Source organism: Amborella trichopoda, chromosome 13 (genome assembly GCF_054954075.1).
Source record: "Amborella trichopoda isolate Santa Cruz 75 chromosome 13, AtrichopodaSantaCruz75HAP2 v2.0, whole genome shotgun sequence".
Classification (NCBI taxonomy): Eukaryota; Viridiplantae; Streptophyta; class Magnoliopsida; order Amborellales; family Amborellaceae; genus Amborella; species Amborella trichopoda.
In genome coordinates this window covers 32,756,841-32,762,840 of record NC_142348.1, presented here as the reverse complement: position 1 = coordinate 32,762,840, position 6,000 = coordinate 32,756,841, and positions in this window count along the sequence as shown.

Genomic DNA, 6,000 nt, shown 5'->3' with positions numbered 1-6,000 from the left:
AAGGTCATACCTAAAGAAGACATAGGAGAAAGAGAATGAGAAGCAGGAAGAGAAGGTGTAGAAGGGTTAGAAAGTGGGGGATTTTTAAGGTCATTCCCCTCATCAGATCGATTTGGGGAGCTTTTTACGTCATCACCAGGATTGGACAGTTGCAGGAGGTCTTTTAGATCTTTCCCTTTCTTAGGCCGTTGGGGAGTGCTTTTAACATCATCACCCTCATTAGACGCTTGCTGAGTGGAAGATTGCACGGGGACGTCTTCTTGACAGGATGAAGAAGGAAAAAGGATCGTGTCGGGGATGAAGTCCTGCAAAGGTGTCAACGGAGGAAGGGGCCCAAGAAATTCCTACTCGACTGTGGGTTTAACGATTTTGTTTCTTCGGTGAGTAGCCCTTGAGGCCCGTCTCTTTCTGACATTATGAGGTGCTATTTGATTTGTCTCACTGGGTTTACGATCAGCGCTGGCTTGGCAAACCGCTTCTCGCATCAAAGACATGAGTCTGCTTCGGCCATGGTAGATCATCCATGACTAGGAAGTCGAGGGTTCTGAGTCATTGATCGGAAGGTCCTGCCTTGTGAGGTCTTCTTGCCCCGATGAGGAAGTGATTTGGGGATCACTTAAGGGGAGGTTGTAAAATTCTTGACACTCCCGCATCTTCTCTGCGAATATATCAAGGCAAGTTGTACATTTTGACAAATAATGACCTCTTATTTGATGGAATGGGCACCAACGATCTTCAGTCCCCTTAGAAGGGCGACGGGGTTGCTTTGCCTACTTTAGTGTGATTATTCCTTCCTGAAGCATTATAATGAAGAGGGCATAAAGGATACCCGGCATTTCGTCCTCCTCTTGAATGATTATGGCATGGGAGGCCTAAGTTGCCTTGAAGACCTTCTTTAAATCTTCAAGATTTATCTGACCTTTCAGAATCAGGGCCTCAATGATATCCTTGAGCGTGTAGCAGTCATCTGTGGCATGATTGATCCTTCGATGATAAGCACAATAATTTGCCTGAGTGTCAAGGCCAGATTGCTTAGGGAACCTGGCTTCTAGAAGCTAGATCATATTCTTCTCCAATAATAACTGAAACAGTGCAGGGACCCATTCCTTCTCGAAGGGATAGACTTTATTCCGATGCCTAGTGAAATAATCACTCCAATCAAAGTTTGCTGGTGAAGGTACCCGATTATACGATTGTTGCTGCTTGCCAGCCTGAGGTGTTACCTTAGCCATGCTTACCTCTTTAGAAAGGTCTAAAGTTTGAGAGGGAGCCTTCTTTGAATTAGTGACCATAACGGCTGCACTAATTACCCCTTTCTGTTGGCTGCTCTGTGTGTTATTTCGAGAGCCACCATTGCCCCAATTGTTGGCTGAACTTTTAGATGGTTGTCGTGCCCCACCATGATGGAATGAAAAAATTTCTATGCGAACTGATTTAGAGATCAACTCTGACATGGAGGTCAGATTAGAGGCCTCGACATGTAGAGCGATTTTAGGTCACATGTTCCGCACACAAGTTTGGACTGCTTCTTTCTCGGGCATAGGATTAAGATGGCGGGAAGCCAAGTTTCTCCATCTTGGTATGAACTGATCTACGGGCTCATCAGCGTCTTAAGTCAAGGTGAGAAGCTCGATGGTTTGAACTTCTCTCTTGACCTCATAGACGCGCTAATAGAACAATTTTTTCATCACCTCCCATGTATCTACCGAGTTTGGAGGAAGTCGAGCATACCATTGGAATGTTGGGCCATCAAGGGTCTCAACAAACAAGCGGAGAAGAAGTCTCTTGTCAGCTGTTATTTCCCTACATGCTACCTGGAAGTGGGCGATATGCTGGTTTGGGGAGGTAGTTCCGTTGAATAAGGGAAACTTCCCTTTCTTATAGTTTGAGGGGAACGGGACCTAATCAATATAAGAAGGATATGGTCTTTGATAAGCCGTCGCACCCTGTATGCCCAGAATTTGTCTGTACTTTAGGTTATGGGTGACCATAGCTTCAATATCTAACTGAGAGACCGGATGAGGGACAAAATTGTCTTGTGAGGTAAATAGAGGAGGCTGCCGTGGAGGTGCACCATCAGAGTGATGGGAATTGACCTCATGGTTGGCTGACTGGTGTGCAATGTCAATACGATCGATCTTCTCCATCATCACATGCACCATGTCCTCAAACTTGTTCATACGATCCTCCTGCGCATCACCAGGCTTGTTTACAACCACTACGCTGACCATTTCTCTAGGGAGGTCAACGTTAGTGGCAGTTGAAGGCTTGCAAGCTCGACGGGTTCGTACGTGGTAAATCAGTCAGCATGCTCTGACTGAATTCGACTTTTGTATGCAGATCGCATTTGGACCGGTTCTTGATGGTCTTGGGACCGTAGATGGGGAGCTGGTTCACGATGTTCTTGAGACCGTGGCTGTTGAGTGGTTGGGTCTTCTTCTGCGACGATAACCACAGCACAGGGCTAATTGAGCTCTTCTTCATTCTTCATCATCTAAAGGGGTTAGAAGGGATTCAAGTGAAGAGGGTCGTCAAAATTGGTTGTTTTGACTGTCTTGGTCACCTCCCTAGTCAAAATTCACAGGCCTTTATCGCATTTAGCAATGAAGTTTTGATGAACCTTACGCCAAAACTGCAATCTAGGTTGCGACAAATCAACTCTTCTTGCACAGGAGAGAGTTGTCTTTATCAGGTGTGGCAATGGATGAAGGCCAAGAACTGGATTCATCTTGGGCTGGGGAGGACGTAGGACTCGATCTTCCGTGAGGTTCATGCCCCGAGCTCTCTTATGAGCTCCAGAGACATGATCAAAGTGTTGGGGCTGGTTCAGGATAGTACTCTTGGCGAAAACCTACGAGTACCAAGGATGAAGGTGCTTGCTCAATAAAGGAGGAGCAGGGTCGACTCATGAGGAGGCCTGAGTCAAGGACTAGGGGACGTCTAAGATGGCGACACGTTTGTGCCCCTTGAAGGAGGATTATGAGAGATCTGAGGGTCAACCCGGGCTCATGTAAGTGATCTGACCTTAGGAGGGCGAGAACTACGAGCGAGTGTCTGTAAGAGAACAGGTGCAGGCTTACCCCTTATAGGGTGCGCTTGTGTGTGCATAGGAGGAGGACGAGAAGGTCGTCTCCTGTGTACTTGGGTTGGCGTAATAACTGTGTTGCCACGAGCAGTGAGCTGCACATGAGTGGCGTGCGCAGGATCTGGCCTTGGAAGGTTTGATCTTGAACAAGGTCTTGAGGCAACAAGAGGGTTGCTCTGAGGTGTGACTCGAGTGGGTGACCCAGAGCCTTGTGGTGTGTGTGAGGGATGGAGAGCGTGGGGTTTTTGCCTCGAAGTGCTGAGCCTCTAGGGATAGAGACCAATGGTGCAAAAATGTGGGGGGGGGTAGCCTTATGGCAACCCACAAGAGAAATGGCAACTTGCTTGCGTTTTGCAGAAAAGGACTGAGCAGACTTCTGGCGTACCTCAAAAACATGATCAGCAAGTGACTTGTCAGTGGCTGGTGCATGCTGTGTGGGGCAACATAAGTGTCACCCATGCAAGGCGCGTTAGTGCAGTTTCCACCAGAGAGAAGAGATGGGGAGTGAGGAACCTTCAAGTCCCTCCTCACACCAGTCTAGGTTAAGACCTGGGAGCTAGACAATGAGTCTTTGCTCAAGAGGATGGTCGGGAAGGAAGTCGAAGGACCTTGTTCCCTAGGGATACTCTCAAATAAGGGGATAAAAAATCCCCGATCTGGATAAATGGGTTACAGAACCCAGCATCCATAAGTGAATGTGAAAAGAGAATGAAAGAAGATAAAGAAGAAACAAGCCAAATAAGAATGATCCAACTAAGGGGTAGTAAGTCCCCAGTGGAGTCGCCAAGCTGGTTAGGTGCCTCAATCTCGCCCTCCGAATCCCTAGAGGATCGGGCGGCAGGAGTCTCGGGGTTTCGAGAGAGACCCAGGATGTTTGTGAGATCACTCTCTCGGGAACCTCATTTAAAAATGGGGGCAAGTGTTACCAACAGGTGAGAGAGGAATTTAAAGGTGGGTTCAGGACTTACTCGGACTGACTTGGCTCAGAATGAAACTGGATCAAAATCGCTTCCCTTTGCTCATATTATTCTTATTTTCTGCTTTCCTACAATCACATACATATATGGCAAAGATTGTGGGATAGGTGGGTCAGACCTCACCCTTTTCATCTTTGATGATCATACGCAAACATGTGTATTCAAAAAGAAGAAAGAAAGACAGGGGCAGAGAAGAATTCGACCAAGTGAGGAGATCAGAGCAGTGACTAGGCTGGTAGATAATTGGCGTAACGTGGTAGCGAAAGGGGCTTGGTAACTGAGACTGACTCATAGGATTGCTACTAGACGTTATTGCCAATATCGACTAGCTAACCACGATGGTCGGTCTATCGTGGCAGTAAAGCAGGCCAAGCGAGCCTGGCACAACGACATTACGGCTAGACGACAGGACTATCATGAGATGCTAACCTCAACCCCTCTTGGTCGAACGAAAGAATAACCGAGGAATGGTTAAAGAGAATAAGGGAATAGACGAAAGGAGAGAAAAGCATGAAGAGAGGAGGAAGAAGAAGGAAGAGGAGATGCAGCCAACGTTGACAACTGTTTCAGATGAGAAGAGAGGAAGAGAACCAACTAGCGTTAAGTCTCGCCAACTGACAGAAGAAGAGAGGAAACACCAGTCGGCACTAGGTCTCACCAACTGAAAGAAGAGGAGAGAGAAGACCAACAGGCGTCGAGTCTCATCGACTGATAGCAGAAGAAAGAGAAGACTAACCGGCACCAGGCCTCGTTGACTGACAGAAGAAGAGAAAGAAGACCAATCAGCGTCAAGTCTCGCCGACTGATAGAATAAGAGAGAGAAGACCAACCAGTGCTTGGTCTCATCGACTGATAAAAGAAGAGAGAGAAGACCAACTGGTGTCAAGTCTCATCGACTGATAGAAGAGAGAGAGAAGACCAACCGGCACCAAGTCTCGCCGACTGATAGAAGAAGCGAGACAAAACCAATCAGCACCAAGTCTTGTTGACTGATAGAAGAAGAGAGAGAAAACCAACCAGTGTCAAGTCTTACCGACTAATAGAAAAGTGAGAGAAAACCAACCGGTGCTAGGTCTCATTGACTAAAAGAAGAGAGAGAGAAAACCAACTGTTGTTATGCCTTACCGACTAATAGAAGAGAGAGAGAGAAGATCAACCGACGTTAGGCCTTGCCGATTGATAGAAAAAGAGAGAGAAGGCCAACAGGCACTAGGCCTCGTTGATTGATAGAAGAGAGAGAAGGCCAACCTACCCCTAGGCTCGCTAATTGATAGAAGAAGAGAGAGAAAATCAATCATTGTTAGGCCTCATCGACTGGTAAAAGAAAAGAGAGAAAACCAACCGGTGCTTGGTCTCACCAACTGATGGAAGAAGAGAGAGAAGGCCAACTGACACTAGGCCTCACCAGTTGACAGAAGAAGATAGAGAGGACCAACCGGCGTTGGGCTTCGCCAGTTGACAGAAAAAGATAGAGAGGACCAACCAACGCTAGATCTCGTCAGTTGACAAAAGACGAGAGAGAGAGAGAGAAGAGAGAGAAGAAAGAGAGAGAAAGAGAGAGGAGAGAGAGAGAGAAGAGAGAGAAAGAGAGAAGAAAGAGAGAAGAGAGAGAAAGTTGCCTACCTGAAGGCTACCGACCTTTTTCTTCTCTCTCCTCTCTCTCTCTCCAAGACGTACTCACAGGCTCAAGTAAGAAATCGAAATTTTATTAAATCCTCCAAGCATCAACTGAAGGCCGAGCGGTTTGTTTACAATGAGGCAGTGCCTGTTTATATAGAATTGTGCCCAAACATGGGTGGATTGATCAAAATTAGACCTAATTACTGGAAATTGATATTTAATTGAATTAAAAGAAATTCTAAAAATGGGTGTAAAAGGATTGTTTTACCACTGCCTAACAATGTGTGGAATTTCAAAATAGTCCCTGCTGCTGCTCGA